Consider the following 19903-nt stretch of genomic DNA (forward strand, 5'->3'; position numbering starts at 1 on the left):
GAAAAGGACATAACGGCAGATCGTCACGTTTGTGATTCAAGTTAATTTTGAATAAATGCGGGCAAGGATGTTCCAGCTGGTATTGTCTATCAGTACCACCACCCTTTAGCTACAATTAGCATACTTTACCTTTGTACTACTGACCTCCGTTGTTGCCAAGTATCGCGTTTCTCCCCCCTCCACCCCCACCATGGCCCGGCCAGCCTGGCTGTGATACATTGCAGAGCTCTGACTGCTCAGAACTGTAAATCTGCGCTCTCCTCTCACAAGCAGTTTATGCTAATAGGAAACGCTTGTTTCCCCAGTTGTCACACTAGCTTTTTTTCGCACGGTTTGCCCCGGTTTAGTGTCAGTTTACCACAGGCTTTCAAAGTGACATTATGGCGAGTTCTAGCTCTTCCGAGTCAGTGTGAGCGGCCTACAGGAACGAGAATAAAGTGATGAACGTAAGGCTAAATAAAAAGCACTGTGCTGCGGTGATCTTTTAGGAAGTAATATGATTGAAAATAATGTAGTATACGTGTTTTTAGCTGTTAAAATGGAAATGTTTGTTGAGTGACGGGAAGACCGCCGCCGCGCTGCATGTCGGCCGTACGCTTTGTTGATTTTAGCCTTATTTTCAGTGCTTATTGTACAAATATGGATTCCAAACTACCTGTACGTTGTAGTATAAAGTTTACTGTGACAGAATGAGGCTGTGGTAGAGGGGAAACCGGGTTGCTGGAGGTGTGAAAGTTAAGATTTTGCTACCCATATTTGCAAGTCTCCACAAGTCCTTCGGTAGTCCACGAAGGCTCAAGACCTGTCTCTGGAGAAAGCTGAATGTAAGTACTATCAGCCATACCAAGTATATTGTTCTAGGGTTAATCTCTGATTTTTGGCTAATATTTTCCTACAGGCACTCAGACCGCGTTACAACGCCGCCACCCGGGGGGGGTCGGCTGTCCATTGGCCGCGCATTAGGGGTTAATGCACACAGGAGATTTCATTCCACCCATTCATCTACACCTTTTTTGTTCATCAGAACTGTACAAAACTGGGGTCGGGATCCTCAGTCTTGACATTTAAGGCCAGATTTAATTCCTGAACCTTGAAAACTCTTTGTCTTATTTCTGGTGGGGGAGGCGGGGTGGAGGGCAAGAATTTAGGTTGAGTTTCCTCTCTAAGACTAATTCTTATGGTGTCTAATATCTAATTAAGCTGGTAAGCAGGTTCATCCAAAATTACATTCGTTTATCTACTGCATATTTCTAAGAGGACAATCAGTGTCGGAGGCTGTGCCTCATCACTTAAAAATCTAAGTGCAGTTCCAGTGGTGCAGTTTAAATTCTTTTGCATTTCTTTGTGGGCACACAATGTTTCACTTTATATGCAAAACTGTGAATAAATGTTTAATGAGCAGTTGAAACTGAGTGTGCACCCTTTTACCAAACCTGAAGCAATGTCTATATGGTACCTGTGGCCTTCCTCAGGTCCTTATCTACAACCAAATATGCGGCACTGAAGCTTCCTCAGGTCCTCATCCATAACCAAACAAAGATGCAGCACAGAAGCTTGTCAATTTTTGGCTTATATAGCAGACACAGAGAGGGCTGGAGCTCCTGTTTCATCAACCCTCGGGACTAGCTTCTGACCATCCCTCTTTGCTTAACTTTTTCAGCAAGCTCTACAATACAAGTTCCTCTAACTTTCAGCACCAAAATACTTGCACATTAAGCACTACATGTGCTCTTCAAAATGTTACAAAAAAAAAATATATATATAGTTACCAAGCCCCGGAGTCCCCAGGGGGATGGGGGGAGGAAGGCATCAAAGCCCCCACCTTCCGCCCCTCTCCCGGTGACGAACCAGTGAGATACCTGGAATCACGGTCTGAATCACTTCTTCATTTCTGCAACATTCACTGTCTTTCCTGCAACTTTCTCCCTGTTGAGCACCACCTCTTTTCCTCCTGTAACCTCACCTTCTCTTCCTAAATGAGACGTAGCTGTCTGAGGCGAATAATAGCAAACTCTTCTCTGTCTCCTCCTACTTTCTCTATACTCATTTCAAAGCCAAAGGTGGCTGTTGTTTATCTATAAGCAATGATGTATCTGGCTCTCATGTTCCTGAACTTTCATCTTCTGAATTCTCTACTCTCTCGCTCCTGCTTTCCTGTCACTCTTTGAGTAAATATATTTATGCTGTTCACCGATTCCTTAATTCTACTGACTATGAAAAATTCTTTGACTATCTTACTTCTAAGATGGAACAAGTTCTATCGATTTCTCCTTTCTCAGAAATCTCCATTCTAGGAGATTTCCGTGTTCATCACCATCTTTGGCTCTCATCTCCTCTGAGCCACCGTGTGAACAAGCCTACGTCTTTTCTATCCTACATGACCTAAAGCAGCTTGTACAGCACCGTACCCATATCCGTGATCTCCTTCCAGAGCTCCAGCATACCTGACCTCTTCCTTACAACTAATCCTTCTACTTACACTGTTAATCTTTCCTCTCCATTAGGCTCCTCCACCGCAACCTTATCATCTTAACCTGTCCTATCGCTCCATTGAGGCCTGTGCACCCTTCAAAGAAGCAGTGGCACTTTGGAACTGCAGATTAGGAGGCCCTCAGGCAGTACGACTTTGATTTTCCCTGGAATGATTATTGCTTTCATGGTCAGGAGCAATGTGAGCGTGCCTTGCACATTACAGATGTTATTCTTTGGGGCATGGAAGCATTCATTCTTACTTCATATCCTTTGACTAATTAAAAAATAAAACTTGGCTTAGTCACGCTCATTCTAATGCTGTCCACAATAAAGAGAAGGTCTACAAAAGATACTGGAGCCAACCCATTCCTGAATATCATCTCTTTTATGGTCCTGCAAAGAATCGTGCTAATTGTTCTTCGCTCTGCTAAAATTCATTTCATTTGTACTAAGTGCTCTGAACTCCCCGACTCAAATTCTTCCCACTCCTTCCGGCACCTTGCCGAAAACCCTTCTAACACTTTACCTCATTATCCTTCGCTCCTTTTTTCCGTTCCGATTGCTCTGTAGCTATTTCTTCTACTGATAAAAAGGAACTCTTCACTCAGACTTCATCCTTCAATTCCATCGTGGACGATTCAGGTGCTGTTCCTCCATCACTTCCCGCCTCTTACTTCCCCATGGCTGACATTACAATGTCTTCAAGTGATGTATTTTCTTCTGTGCTTACGCCCTGCCTAGATGAACTCTTTTGCCTTTGTCTATCAACTTGTACCTTTCCTTCTTGCTGAAAGTTTGCTCTCATTCAGCCTGTCCCAATGAATGGTGACCATTCCCAGCCCTCTAACTACCGCTCATGTACTCTAACATCCTGTATTTCAAAAGTTTTTGAGTCTGTTCGTAACTGAAAATAAATTTAAGCATCTCTCCTATCCTAACCTTCTTTCTGATCATCAGTAGGTCTTATGGCTTCCGCCAGGGACGCTTGACTGCCGATCTTCTCACCTACTTTTCAGACTCCTGGTTATCTTCCCCTCGGGACTATCCCTGGCATCTAAAAGGCTTTCGATCTTTAATTTCCAAACTGCCCTCTTACGGTTTCTATCCTTCTATCTGCGACTTCAACTCTAGCTCCCTTTCTGGTCGTTCTATTGGTGCTGTTGCAGACGGCCACCATTCTTCTCCTAAAGCAGGTGTTCTTAAAGTAGTCCTTCGATGGGGGGTATCGAAATGGCTTCTTGGGGGTATCCAGAAAGGTAACCTTAAAAAAAAGGAACAATTTCGTTTATGGTAACTGCGGCTAACTAATCTGTGTATGACCATTATTTTGCTGAAAGTATAAACAAAGGGATCTATAGAATTCAGCTGTTTGTTCATAGCCATTCTCTTTCCTCTTTTTTTCTTCTTTTTTTACAGGAAACTGAAAGTGGAAGGAGTAACCATATTAGAGAGGGGGTATCAGGTTGACTCGCAAATTGAATCTGGGGGTATCGGGGCTGAAAAATTTTAAGAACCACTGTCCTAGAGCTATCAATGGTTGTGGTTCTCAGGGCTCTGTCCTATCACAAACGCTCTTCCTTTTATTCATCAATGACTTTATAAGCTTTACATTTTACCTTATCCACTCACATGCTGATGACTCCACCCTTCACCTTTCCATTCACTTCCCGCAGCTTCCATCTCAGCAGTTACTTCAACAAACAAGGGATGAGGCTATGGTACACAAAATGTATGACTTGGCTCATATCCCTGATTAGGGTAAACGTAATCTTGTTGTTTTTAATGCATCAAACGTCAGATCTTACATCTATTATTCATCCGTCCATCATTCAATCCTACATTGCCCCATGAGGAGCGTCGGAGTCCGGGGCTAGGCAGTTGGTCCCGACATTTAAGATGAGAGTGACCAGCCTCAATCATCCCTGAGTGGCATTACATGAGCAATCAACCCCAACCATCCCTTGGATATAAACCTTCACCGGCTCAATCCAACTGGAGCGCAATAACTACCCACTAAACCACCAGGCGCCAAAATTTGGTTACATGGTGACCACCCAGCGTAGTAAATGGTTTCCTGGTGTTCAGGGAACCATTTGGCTTGTCATTCAGTGTAGAGTCACCCGTAGGTAGAAGGAAGAGGAAAGAATGAAGGAAAGAAAGACAGAAGAGGGAGTGTAAAGTCACCCGTAGGCAGAAGGACAAGGAAAGAATGAAGGAAAGAAAGACAGAAGAGGATGGAAGGAAAGAAGGATGGACAAGAGGAAAGGGCAGACACCCGACAGCAGCACTACATCGAGTGAGTGGATGGTGAGCGTCCCCAACTACCACTTTTAACCAGACAAAATCTTCCACAGGAGTACCCTCTAATTTTTAATAATATCCGGCTCAACCCATTAAACATACTTGGGCTTTCATTATGTTGAGAATTATCTTGGAAAGAACATAGTACCTCGCTTGTAAAATCTGCATCCAAGAGATTGGGTGTGTTAAGCTGGCTCCGTTCCTTCTTTACCACTGTAAAGTTGTTGACTTTACACACGGGTTTTATTCGTCCTTGTGTAACCTACACTTCTCATATGTGGGGCGGCTCCCCACATGCAGCTCTTATCAACAGGGTGGAGTCAAAGGCTTTTCGTCTGATTAACTCTCCTCTTCCTACTGGCTCCCCTCAACCTGTGTCTCTTAGCTGTGTCTCAGTTCTATCGTTGCATCAATGGTCATTGCTCCTCTGAACTGTCTGCTTGCATCCCTCCACCACTAGGACGAGCGTTTAGCGCCCGTCTAGTAACAAACTCTCATCCGTTTTCTGTCCCGCTGTCTAATGCAAGAGTTAACCACTACTCCCCGTCCTTCATTTATGCAAAAGGACAGCTTTGGAACTGTTTCCCTCTGTATGTATTTCCTACTGCCTATGATCTCCAGTCTTTCAGAGTGTGTCCATGCATCTCAAAATGACTGGATCTTGAACGTAGGTCTCTGTTATCTTGCTTTTGTCTTTTCCTGTAGGGAGCAACTTGCAGGCACCCGGCCTTAGGTTCCTTCTTCCGTGCATAAAGAAAAAAACGCATACATACAAGTGCCCAGACAGACACTCGGAATAATTATATAGATACAGATTGGCATCTTTATTCAGTGTCACAGATGGAAACAGGTGGCTCTGCGGCCTGGTTTATACAAATGTCCCTCATCTACGGTACTTCCCTATCTCCTAGATGGAGATGTAGGTGGAAGGTAAGTTTAGTCTCCAGTCCACCGGGTTCACGTTTCTGATTAGCAGGGATTAGTAGTTACTGGTACTACCATTAATTCTACCTTGAACAGTGATCACACACACACACACACACACACACACACACACACACACACACACACACACACACGCACACACACACACACACACACACACACACACACACACACACACACACACACACACACACACACACACACACACACACACACACACACACACATTTCTGTATCATGTGCTCTCCCAATTCCCATCACACGTATCCTTCAAATTGGTGAAATAGACTGTATAATCATCACCAAAAGCCGTGTCGTTGATCAGGGCCTGCTGCATCACCCCAGTTAATTAGACGCGTACTCTCGTTGGTTCAGGAAGCTCTACAGTACCTTCTCGTCGGCGATATATTTATTTTTTTACCCCTTCCTGTTGGCATCCACGTTGCATAAATCCTACCAATTTTGCCTTACTGTGCACAAATAACGTAGACAATAACAGTAGCCACCCATATCCAAAAGATGTCCATAAGGAAGTGGTGGTATGGAGCTTCCTTAACTGAAGAAAATCCGAACCATTGCCATCTGATCTTCAGGTACTCACTGCCGTAAAGCTCTACTGATAATTTTGTTTCATATTAACTGTCCTCGTTATTCTCTTCACTTATTCTCGTTCTCAGCGAGTTAAAGAACAATGGTCAGGATCTGCCTTCCCCATAAAAAATGCAGACTGGGAAAGGATGAAAAACATGAAGACAACGAATATTAGTTATATTTTGAAACTGACGTAAATGCACTCCTGTTTCAAAATTGTCGTTCCTCCTGTTGCCCATCTGTAACTCAAGCATTATATTAATTATAATAAAACTCAAGCATTATATTAATTATAATAAAACTCAAGCATTATATTAATTATAATAATTGTAACTAACAACTGGGTAAAACTAAATTGTGCAAGTAACCAAACAGATCATAGTGACGGTATGCAACCTTACTCAGACTAATATAAGGTTACGAGTTGCTCTTCAACAGGAGGAGGAGCGGGACTTTCGGAGACTGTAGTGTATTTTATTGCCAAAATAATATTAGCGTTCATTGTGTTCATCTTTTTCACCTTCTGCCAACTTCTTTTTTATAGGTGTGGGGGAGATCCTGGTCATTTCTTAATATAACAAACAGAACATATTGCAGATATTATCCTGGTCTGTCAAGCACTTTAGAAAGCTGACATATTTTATGAGTACGCCAACCCTTGATATCTCATTACGGTTTTGTTCTGTGACAGACCGGCTCAGGGGCCAGTCAAACAAGATCAGTGTCACTAAACCGGTCAGAAATTAGTCTTTCCAAAACCTCCTGGATGGTTACAGGTACCTTCCTAGGATCCCCCAGGATGATTAACATGGATAATTGTTATATTCACAAAGATTCGCTTATGCCAAGAGCCCAGAGTGTTTGACAACAAACAGCTTGGCTGTTTTCGTCTTAGAGAACCGGAGGAACGTGATGCCAAATTCTTCACAATCTGAGTACTCTTTAGCAATCAATGAAATTACCTGGAAAGCATGTTATGATACTAAATGAGACAGGTATTTACTTTTATTCAATTAGTCAATATATTACACAGAAAATCAGGGACCAGTTTAAGCAGTTACTAGGACAGGGTACTAATGAGTCACTTGAGATTTTATTTTCATCTACTGGTATACGAGTTCACATTCTGAAGATGTTGAGCAAACTATATGTTGAAAGTGAACTCATTCACGTTGCCTTCAAAGTGGAGGGGTTCAATATAACGTCAATCACACCTTCATTATGAAATGTCGCCCCAGTTGAATGAAATAGGCTGTGGGTTGCCAGAGTAACTAATACATCGCAGTGAGTGGTTTAAGAGATATGCAGTGGTATCCTGCTGCCAAACAAGGAAAGTAATCCGGCACTAATGCACACAATACTAAACTGCTGAATTATTACATTGTGATATACTGCAGAAATCTTTTTTATTTTTTTTTTTTACCAACTGACAAGAATTCCTCCTGCTGGGAAGGAGTCAGAAACATCCTCAATTAAACTCCTTCAATAGGATAAGTAATCGAAGAAAATAACAATAATCGTCTGGTGACAGCAAGACTAATATGAAGAACGTAAAGAGATTTAAAGGATCTTGTACATAGACAGTATGTATTGTCATTTAGGCAAACTTTTGCCGCATTATTGATAACACAATGGCGGCGGTTTCTTGATATTACTAAAGAGTTTTTAGTGTCTTGTGTTTCAAGTGCCGCCGCCAGTTTAGTCCTATCACTTTTTTCTGTAGCTCCAAAGCAAGACTGGCTGGCAACTGATGAAGGTGCGAAAATCCAAGAGATGCCCTGCGATTTTCGTATTATTTTTTCAGCCCCACAATGATTATCTGGCGATTCCAAGAGTACTGACTTCTTAAACATGAAAAGGAAGAGGATATGCGTCCCAAATGACGATGTTTAATTGCGCACAATAAGCTGTGGGCAAGGAAATGAAATGACGTTGCTGGGATAATGTGCCCTTTCCTGCCGCTATACTCCAGGATGTGGTTCCGAGATGACGTATTCTCTGACAAGCTTTGGCATCCACGTTTCTCTCCTGCTGCCAGCGGTCAATCCATCTGTAAATCGAGGAGACACTTGCACCAGTCTCCAGGGCAATGTCTTTCACCGATACGCCTTCCAGCCACATCCTCACTATATGCAAACGATCTGCCATCACAGATGGGTAGAGGATTTACAATGTCAGACACAATACTTATGCAACTGTATTTATGTGCTGAGGTATGAAGTGAATATTAGGGCTAAATAAACCTCATTAATTTCTTGTAAGATCTCAAGTTGGAGTAACTGCGGTGTGTGTGTATGTATATATATATATATATATATATATATATATATATATACTGGATATCTATACTATCTCTCTCTCTCTCTCTCTCTCTCTCTCTGTCACACACACACTCATTCACTCACTCACGTACTTACAGCTGTGTTGCAACGGAAGACAACGCCTTCTATATTCACTGGGATGATGTGTTTCTCATTGTCTTTGGTGCCAACGTGTGTGACTGTGCGAACTAATGCTGGATCCACAAACTTCCCCACAGTTGGCATATTAAATCCTGGTTTGATGGGAGAACTCTGCTTTGGTTGTGACTCCATTTGTCTATGTTTTTTCCCTGGCCAGTTTCCGAGCTTCTTCAAGTTGAAATGCTCCTTCGCTGCAGAGGGCTTGCCGTCATTGTGTTCGAGGTATTGGTTTCAAGATCTTTCGGTAAGATGTTGCCTTTCTTCAGAGTTGTCCTTATATGATCATTATATATCTTCTTCTGTCCCCCTGGCTTGCGACGTGCTGCAGGAAGTTGGCCATACAGAACCTGGCTTGGAAGTAGTATGCAGAACACGCATCCGACCCAGCTCAGATTGTTTTTAGACAACATGGTTTCTGTGTTGGTTGGCTTTGCTCACAGGAGAATTTGTGACTGAGGGACTTTATCCTCCCATATGAGTCCAAGGATGCGTTGTACGTATTGGATGTGAAATGACTCAATCTGTTTTATATGATGCCTGTAACTAGGTCAGGATTCAGCTTCATTAATGAGGGTGGAGAGGCATACAGCTGTATACACTGAAACGTTTGTCTCGATTTTCAGGCTGATGTATTAAAAGACACTGGGTCTCAGACGGTAGCTCAATCGGTAGACAGGTGGCCTACGGTCCTACCGGACCCAGGTTCAAATCCCCGCTGGGACAGGGAACAGCCTAAGGATTTGAATTACATGTACAGCAAACTTTACCGATCTACCAGAAGACCCGCTGACATGTCGTAAAAATATCCCCGCTAATACCAGTACACCAGTCATGTATGATACAGCCCAAGCATGTATTCATTATGGACAGTGGGTGTTAGCGCCGAAGTGGTGACATGTAGAGGTGTATGATACGTAGGAGGACTACTGGGCCTTGGAAGCAGGCTGTGAAGCCTATGCCCAGAGTCGAGCACATTTAAAAAAAAAAAAAAAGTCCAAAAAAAGCTTAGATGTTCTTGATTCATACAAGGATTTCTGCATCAGTGTTATGTTTATCTGTGAGTATGTATCGAAGGTAGGTAAAATTCTCCACCCATTTTACATTTTATCCATTAATCTTGAATGAATGAGGCTCTGCTAGGTTGTTTCACTGTGATATTTTATTCTGTTTTACTGACATTTATCCGAAATTCAACTTCATGGTATGTATTAGAAATGATATCAATACTCTGTTATGGGGCTTCTGCAGTAGGTGCTAGGATAGGAGATTTATCAGCTGTACGAAATAAGTCAATTCAGTCTTTACTTTGCTTGATGACGTCTAGGATTAAATAAGTTCCCGTCTAGACGGAACTGGATTTTTATTAAATCATCAGGATTCATTTGTTGGTGACTTTAAATGGTGACTGCAGTGAGACGGATGTTGAACATGACAGGAGCCAGAACACATCCTTGCATTACCCCCACGAACACTTTGAAGGGTTTGGATTTGCTCCCACCTATGGATACATGAACATTCATGTTGTCAATGCAGGCTCTTCAGGACTGTAAAAAAAATTTTGAACTCCAAATTTTGAAAGATCATTCCATTATTGTTCTCTGTTGTCAGTACCAAATACTTTTGCAAGATCAGTACTCGTAAATGCAATATACAATTCAAATCCTGCTTTTGGCATTTCTATTGTGTCTGTCTGGCAACAAAGATCATAAGATCATACCACAGGAACTTCTTTAATTATAAAATCCATATGGTGCTTCAAGAAGTTTGACTCAGTTTTTTTTTTTTTTTTTTTATAAATAACAGAACGGAGGAAGGAAAAACAAATGGGTAAGAAAAAATAATCCATACACCAGATTACTGGTGTCCTCCGTTCATAAAATATCTGTAACAGTTAGACTTGAACAGTTGTGGGTTGAAATTTGGAGGAAAACAACTCTGGGGAAGCGAGTTCCAGAGAGATGCAGTTCGGGGAATAAAAGAATTCTGATAGGCAGAAGTTCTGTAGTATGGTTGAGTGACATTCCAGTCATGAACGCTACCAGATGCCCGTGTAGCACGAGGGAAGGCATGGAGAGGTGGCACCACGGACGCAACTTCGTCTGAGCATTTGCCAAAAAAATATCTGTAAAATAATGCAAGGGAGGCAACATTCCCTCTTAGTTGCAGGGGAGGTAGTTTATATGTAATGGCAGGGTTGTTAATGATTCTAACAGCTTTATTCTGAATTTTTTCTAGTTGTCTTAATGCAACCTCTCCACAACCATTCCACAAGGGTGAGCAATATTCAAGCTGAGAGCGCACATGACTCTTATAAATTATAGCTAACTGCTCATTGGCGAAGAAGTTACGGACTCTGTACAATAATCCAAGTTTCTTTGAGGTGGTTTTAGCAAGTGATCTGACATGAGAGGTCCAGCTGAGGGCACTGTTAAGTGAAACACCAAGAATTTCAAAACTTTTGGAGATGGGAATATTAGTAGCACTGAAGGTAATGTACGAATCTGGCAATATCTGTCTATTAGTAAACTGTATATATTTAGTTTTACTAGCATTAAAAGAGACAAGGTTGTTTTGTCCCCATTCACTGAATGTAGATAGATCTTGATTTATGGAGATGGGTGTACTGAGTTGAGAGGTAGAGATATAAGACTTTGTAAATGGATGTCTGAGTGTGAATGAACTATGTAGTGTTGAGTCATCTGCATATGAGTGAATGGGATTGTGAGTGACAGATAAGAGATCATTAATATGAACCAGAAATAGTGTTGGCACCAGAACTGATCCCTGCGGCACGCCGGCGTTAATTGAGTGGAAATTCGAATATACATCATCTACTTTTACTCTTATTTTCCTGTCACTAAGATAAGAAGAAATCAAAGGACAAAAAGACGTTAGTCCATAGCAAGGGAGTTTGGACAGCAGGGAACGGTGCCATACTCTGTCGAAAGCTTTAGAGGTATCAAGAGCTACTGCATGAGTTTCTCTAAAAAGATCAATTGATTGATGGATGGTATGCGTTAAGAGATTGAGTATGTCAATGGTGGATCTTTCTTGGTGAAAAGCGTATTGTCTATCACTAATTAAGTTGTTGGATTCAAGATGTTTAACAATATGCTTATTAATTAAAGTTTCAAATACCTTACCAAGAGAAGATGTGACAGCTATTGGTCTGTAATTGGAGGGGTCAGACGAACTTCCTTTCTTCGGAACTGGGTGGTTAATGGCTTCTTTCCATGAATTTGGGAATAAAGAAGTACGTATGCATAGTCTGAATAATTTAGCTAGGACAGAGGCAAGTTCAGGGGAACACTTTTTCGAAACAATTGGCGGAATTCCATCTGGGCCTGGAGCTTTGTTGGTAGGTAAATTGTCTAGGATGGATATTACGTATCTTGTCTGTATTTTAAGTGTTTTGTCAGTCTGGATAACATTATCTTGGCTAGTATTTTCAATCATTCACCAGGAGGGAGATTCCTCTACTGTTGTCACAATTTGAGCAGTACCATTTCTTCTTGTTGATGGTTACAACATCAGATGTAAGCCATTCAGATGGAATTCGTTCTTGTTTCCAGATAGTATGAGATTATCGAGGCACTGGTGGAGTAACTGGCCACCCTCTTTGGTTAGTTCAGATGGTATGCCATCAGTGCCTGGGCTTTTGTTATTTTGTAGAGATCGAAGGGTCTGAACAGTTTCCGCAAGTATAGGTGGGACACTGAGATCTGCTGCTTGAGGCGCATTTGGGATGTTGTCAAGGATATTGTGCTAACCTGGATTTTTTTCAGTTCAGTAAGTATTGAAGTTTTGTGTCCCTCTTTCTAGGATTGTTTGCTTGTCTTTCACGAGCTCTGCTTCAGGTGACGTCTTTCACGAGCTCTCCCTTGCATGATCATCTAGTGGCTATGTTGTGTTTGGTTCGTTCTCAGATAGTTTTTATCGACTTAGAGACTCCATGTTGGACATAAATATCAGTTAGCCTTTGCAGCTCTTTTTGCTTGTTCAGTCCGCCATTTGTTTTCCATGTCCGGCAGTTTCATCTGGGTTTTACATATGAGATTCTGGAATTCAGTTTTTAGGGTTAGGGAGCTAGGATGAGTCAACTAGTTGTTATGTGCTCTATTCTTCATTGCAAGAAGGTAATGTATGCTCTCAGCATGATCATCAAATCAGTTATTATGGCTGTGAGAGAAGAAATCTAGGGTTTCTTCTGCAGTGCCGTGAAACACTGTCTCAATATTCGCCCATTCTGTGTCTAGGTCTGTTGCATTGCTGCTTGGGTCAAGTGGTGGGCATTGAGAGAACTTGTCTGTAAAAGCACTGGGGAAGGTTTTACAAGTTACTGAATCCGTTATAATACTACAGTTTAGTTTCTTGGAAGATGGTCTACGGTGCATTTGTGGGCGTGTGACTAGTTGCGGTTTGGCGAGTATTTTTGCCAGTATCCTCAGAGTCAGGTGTTGGAGTATAGGCACTGATGAGTGTTGTATACTGGCTGTGGAGAGAGGTTTGTGCCAGGCCATCAGCATCTCTGATATACCCACAGATGATTCTTGGATTTTCTATCGTAGGTTGTCTAAGTACCCTCTCCAGAAATAATTATACCCTTCTCCTTCTACTAGGTTGCCCTCTCCTAAAAAGGTGCTTCCCATTAAATTAAGTAGTTAGGTGTCCGTTTCTGGCTGCTTAGTTGCACTGGATGCCGCTTGAGGCATGACATGCTCCAATGCCATCATGCCAGCGACCACTGGGCCAATGCCGCCAATGTGCAGGACTCGAGCTAGTGAATTCCACCCACATTCATGACCTGTCACCGTCACCCTGTCCTGTCGCCATAGGTCATTTAGTTTTGATGACTGGGTGAAATGGGAGGTGAATATAGCAGTGTGCTTGTGTAAGGAATACATTTGGTGTGGTGGTGAGAGTGGGCAGTCCTACCACCACATTACTTGGCCCTTCTTAGCCTGTGATGGTGGCATGAAGATTCACAACGACTGTCTACTGATCAGGGTTGCAGGGAGTCTGCCCGAGCTCTGTCTGTCAAGCCCTGTCTTCTGGAGGACATCACTCACGATTTTCGCATTCGGGGTTTACTCCTGCTCCCTTAACCCATCCAGTGGTGTCTTGGTAAATTTAGTCTGACCCCTCACTGATGAACCGGTTCGCCTGATGAGGCAGGACAGGTCTACCCCCATTGGTATGGCCCACCAGATTTACGGTATGCATACACCCCACCATGACAAGGAGGTTCATGTGGGAAGTTACACACACACACACACACACACACACACACACACACACACACACACACACACACACAGCACAAACTTCCATCAATCGTAGCAATGGAAGATGCTAGACTACAGTAGAAAAACATTAGTCTACAGTCCACCAGGTGTACGTTTACATGAGCCAAGGGTTGCAACTAATATACAGTATGGTATCAATCATTTGTGTATTCTTATGCAGATTAACTCGTTTTAGTACTCACGTTCACGAGATGTGAGTGTGCTTTAATGTGAGTATACAACATCCTTATTCCTGTATTTCTTCCTGCAGAAACATATCTGTGTAATGGAAAACAACGAATCTCCAGCTTTCACCCTAAGTATGACTCCCCGAGGAAAATAAGAGAAACATATTCCACTTTCATAGAAAACATCATACTCTATTAAGGAATAAAGTGGCTTTTCTTTTTTCTATTTTTACCGACGTTCTGCACAGGGACACCTTCGCGCAGTGGCACCTATATGAGTGGGTTACTCTACGTCCTGGTTAAACAAACTTTCCTCAACTAATCTCCCTATCACTCGAAACGAGGATGGTGGACTTTAGATGAAACGCAGTTTCATCCTACAGTTCACCGGGTTCTCAGTCAGATGAACCTGGGGCAACAAACACTTAGGTTACAAACTGTCAATTTCGAGGCGTGCGTGAAAGTGGTGCTGTTGTACTGTTCTTAGCGTTAACTCTATACTGCTCTGGAAGGAATGCTCCTTTCCTTGAGGATCTCTGTGTAACGTGCAGATCACTGACTTTTGAAGAGATGAGTTTATCGACTATGAGCCGGTAGGCGAAGAACGGTAGGCTATGAACCATCCCTCCCAAGCACTATGTCCAGCACATTCAGGAAAAAAGGTTGACAGAGCTTTGTCAAACATTAAATTATTGATTGATTGATATATTAACTGAAAAAAGAGCTTGCAGCGCAACTGCTAGAGTCAAATTTCAAAATAATATGAAGCTCAAAGTGAAGTATATTAATGGGCTAAATGGCAGATATACATAAAACGATGAGCATTACAAGTTACAACCGACCGGTGTATATCATGGCCTACTTACACTGTTTGCTGTATGTGAATGGAGCCAGTCTTGAAGGACGACCCATACGAACTGGCAAACTTCGAGATTCCAGAGCCATCAGGCGAGGCGTGTGTCTTGGTTGAAGAGGGACGTATGTGGATGTCAATATCTGTGAGGTGGAGCTAGGATTCCGCGATTTTGAACTGTGAGTAAATGAGTATGAGGCCATTCAATTGAGCAGACTTTGGTTAGTTTATGATATATATATATATATATATATATATATATATATATATATAAAACCACACCCCATCGTAGGGAGGGAAAAGAGGTACAGATGATGATGATGATGATGATGATGATGATGATGATGATGATGATGATGATGATGATGATGATGATGCGAAACTCTGTTGCATCCAAAATGCGGGCAGACCTGCCATAAAACACCGTATTTATCTCCTGTCCGATGACGCCCTTTCAGTGTATTTGAGTTCTATCCAAATAATTAAGTTTCAGCGTAGAAAGGATTTCAAGCTGCGATGGAGTTTTTTACTGGTATATCCAGTCAGCATAGTTTAGGAAACCACTTCCAATACTTAATGAAATCGTCTGCTGCTGTTAGGATTGAGCAATTGACTGATGAACCTAAATAAAATATAGCGCCGCATCTGCCTCATGTGGCACCGGACAGCAGTGAAACAGACGATACGATAATGTAAACAAATAAAATGAAAACACTAAAAGCGGTGAACACTAAAACTTACAAAGGAGTCTGGGTGTCTGGACAGGGTAGAGGATTCCCCATCCCTCCCCATAGCACAAGCATCCTCTCCAAGCACCGGGCTGTGTTAGTAATAACGTAAAGAAGACGTAACATGAGGGACAGAGTTAACTTCAATCCGATGACGTCTTTGTCAGATTTATCAGGCAACCGCTAAACAGTATTACTGAATGTACGAAGGACATGTATTGAAGAGTTTAATGAAGGTCACATCTAGTCTATTACAAGCCGCATAAAACCATCTAGATTACTAATCTGGTTACTACGATGGTGTCATAAGTTTATTGTTACCTACAGAAAATAATGTTAAACTAATGAAGAATTTCTCTTATTCAAGGGGTTCATGAAAGATACATCTGACTGCCCAAGTTCAGGTTCAGATTTTTTTCCTCCCATCCTCAATAAAATCGCCTGGAGATTTCAAGATAATATTATGAAGGATATCTATTCTTATATCTGCAAAAACCAAAGTTCCTGTGTTCATTTATTAACAATATATATTTTTTTTTTTCGCACCTCCAGATATTTCTTTTCGTAATAGGATAAACTTTTCCGATTGATGTCTGTATTCTCGTCGGTTAAGGAAGCTCCCTAACAGCTCTTCCATGGCGATTTATTTTACTTATTAGGATACTTTTTACTGTCCTCTTCTGTTCATTATGATAATTTAAATACTATCATTCAAAGCACAAATTTAAAACAAATTGATAATAACCAGCCTTGTTCAAAAATAAATTGCTAAGGAACCGGTGTTAGGGAGCTTCTTTACCTGACGAGAACGTGGCCCTGTGAGAGTGAAGTAGTCTTCATTAACTTCACCATTACTAGTGGTCTCTCCCAAAATAATGTTAACTGCCAGCAGGAAAACGAATTTAAGACGGTACCGTGATGAAATGTTTAAGCGACTTAGGCCCGCATCTCGTCGGTTGAGGCAGCTCCTTAACATCTTTCCTTAGGCAATTTAATTTTTTTGTTACACCTTAGTGTCCTCTTCTGTTACATAAGTACTTCCAGTATCGCCATACTCCGCATAAATAACGCAGAAATATATTAAACACCAATATCCATAATGAAATCGATAGGAAGAGATGTTAGGGAGCGTCCAGAGTACGAGCTATAGATCTGTCTATTAACAGCTCGAGGATGGTTAAGGCAGACAACTTTTATCCCCGTCTCAGTATTCCCACAGGATATGACCCGCAGTATCAGTTTACATCCAGGTCCCTAATACAATGCTGAAAAACAAACTTAGGTTCTCCCAGTTGTGAGCTGATTCGACTAACGAATGACCACCAGCTGGCATGAAAAATTTACAATATTTTCGAATAGTTTTATCACTGTCACTAGCGTAATTAAGGTGTTAGGAATCACAAGGCCGAATTAACCAACCACTGTTTGTTTGTTTGTGTTTGTTTTTCAGTTTCATATGAAGGGTTGGCTAGGTGATGAATATTTTGCAGCCCAATTCTCCCGTCTTCCTGAGTCCTAGGCAGCAAGGATTCAGAAAATGTAATAGGTCACCATGATAGGTAAATAGCGAAAAAACTCTTAACATTAAATATTCTCATCTGTTCCTCCTGGGATTTCTTTCGTGGCATGGAGCCACATCTCGTCGGCTGCCAAGTTCAGTATGCATTGTATCCACTTTATAACCTGGCAGTCGACGGCATAAGCTTTATTTCACAGGCATTCTGAAGTCCAGGTTCGTGTGAATCGTTTGGGCCTGTGAAATGAATAAAAGAATATCGATATCTGAGAGGATCCAGGGGGCCTAGTTCACTGGTGCAGTTGCTTCACATGGTTATTTTATAATTTCTGTTTCTGTTTCTTGTAACGTCCCACTTTATTGTTAGTGAGATAATGATTTTTTCATAAAGATTCCGAAGACCTCAAATGCGTGAAACGTGAATTTAAAACCGCAACTTATAAGAGGAGTAACGAAGTCACAACTGGTGCATGACGCAGGAGATTAAGTGATAAAACTTCATATGGGCGTTAAGGAGAGAAAAAAAAAAAAAAACATATCAGGTAAAATACTGTTGCATCTTCATCTTTTTTTCTGTCGCTTCTTCAATGGTCACTGCTCCTCTGAACTGTCTGCTTGCATCCCTCCCACCTTCTTACGACGGGCGCATAGCACCCGTCTACATCAACAAACCCTCATCCCTTTACTGTCCAACTCTCTAATACGGAGAGTTAACCATTACTTCCAGTCCTTCATTATATGCAACAGGTTCACTCTGGAACTGTCTCCCTCTATCTGCAGTTCATATCTTCCCTATGGATCTCCAGTCTTTTAAACGTATTGTGTCCAGGCATCTCGACAAGAGTGGATCTTGACTTTTGGCTCTTTTTTTTTATTACTTTGTTTTTCTTGGAAGGGGAACGGTTTGCGGGCTCCAGGCCTTTGGTTCCTTCTTCCAAGATTTAAAAAAAAATTATATATATTTTTAAAGAGTTAATTATAGTATGAGAGAGGAGTGGATTCCTGATGGTAAGATCGTGAGATAAGTTCTAGCTGGATCAAAAAGGGGAATAAAAGTTAAGGGAGTTGCATTTCTTTTATGTCTGTTTACTAAACTATCACAGGACTAACCGGCAACATCATGTAATAATTTTATACCCCTGTTAATTCCATCACATTCAAGCTAGAATGTTTGAGTATACATGATTCAAAAAGTATTAATGTCCAAGATGCAGGACATGTGATGGTGTGTTTCTCTCTGCCAAAGTGTCGTATGGACAGCAGCGTCTATGTCCAAAGTCACATAAATGTCTATTCCCTTTACCTTTTAATGGACTGGCTACTATTTGAATCATCATCATCTCACTCTCCTTATTTTTATTAATTAATTCTGATAAGTGTTCTCAATGTTGTGCTGTCTCAAGGAAAGGCAACATTATTATTCTTGCAAATTGAGCATCAAAGAGATTGTGGGTACACTGGGAATGTGGATGCCTGGTATTCCTTTAGACCCTTCACAATGACCGTCTCTATAGAGGATATTTCTTGTAAACAAATGTCGTGTATGGGCAGTATCTGCGTTATAAAACATGTTGTACTCTAGGGCTTTTTCCTTGCATCGACTCCAGTCTTGTCTTGGACTACAGTTCTCTGTAATAATACATCACTCTTGTTTTTGCTAATATGGAGGACACTGCGTTCTTCTGACTTTTTTCTTTTGTTGCTAACCTTGCTTTTACATTCTATCTTTCAGTGAGTATGGTGCTTTCTTGTACTTGTATTCCATGTACCTTTAGGCGACGTTATTCATGGTAATCAAAACCTTCGTAGTGATTGTGTTAGAAGCAGTCTCCATCAAAATCGGGTTAGTAACATTAATCAGTCAATACACCTTCAGCTATTAGTCTTCTGCCTACATTTTAATGTATTTAGTAATGGTTAGTTTCATTCCTTCATGCATATTAGTACGAGTACAGTTGTATAGAACTGGAATAGTCAACATTCATGGTGCCATTTCTTTCCTATGTAACACTATAGCCCGTTTTCCCGTCGGTAAAGGAAGCTCCCTAACACCTCATCTTAAACGATTTATTTTACATATTACTCTTATCATCTTGTAGGTCATTTAAATCACTGAAATAACACGACATTCATCATAACTAACGTAGGAATTAATATTAACTAGCCATATCCCAAATTACATCGCTAAGGCACAGAGGTGTTTGGGAGCTTCCTTAGTCGACAAGAATAAGGCCTATGGGCTGACAGGAGCCTTTAATGAGACGAGTGATGAGAGACCACCCAAAGAAATGAGAAAATTGGAGATAGAGGCAGTGACGGAACAGGGGATACCAAAAGGAGGAGATGGAATGATGGTGTGAAAGAGGCAGGGGCTTTGAAGTACAGAGTCTCGCATATCTAGGAGGATGTGGGGGCGGATATGGAGCAAAACGGAGTGGAATGGACTGATATGTGGGAAGGAAGAGAATTGAGAGTCGCGGTTAACGATCTTTATCCAGAGAGAGAGATGGAAGTGGACCAGAGTAATCGGTATAACAATCAACGGTGTCTAACTAGAAATTT

This window comes from Coenobita brevimanus, chromosome 33 (genome assembly GCF_032717465.1).
Source record: "Coenobita brevimanus isolate Jiangsu-jjx chromosome 33, ASM3271746v2, whole genome shotgun sequence".
NCBI classification, from domain to species: Eukaryota; Metazoa; Arthropoda; class Malacostraca; order Decapoda; family Coenobitidae; genus Coenobita; species Coenobita brevimanus.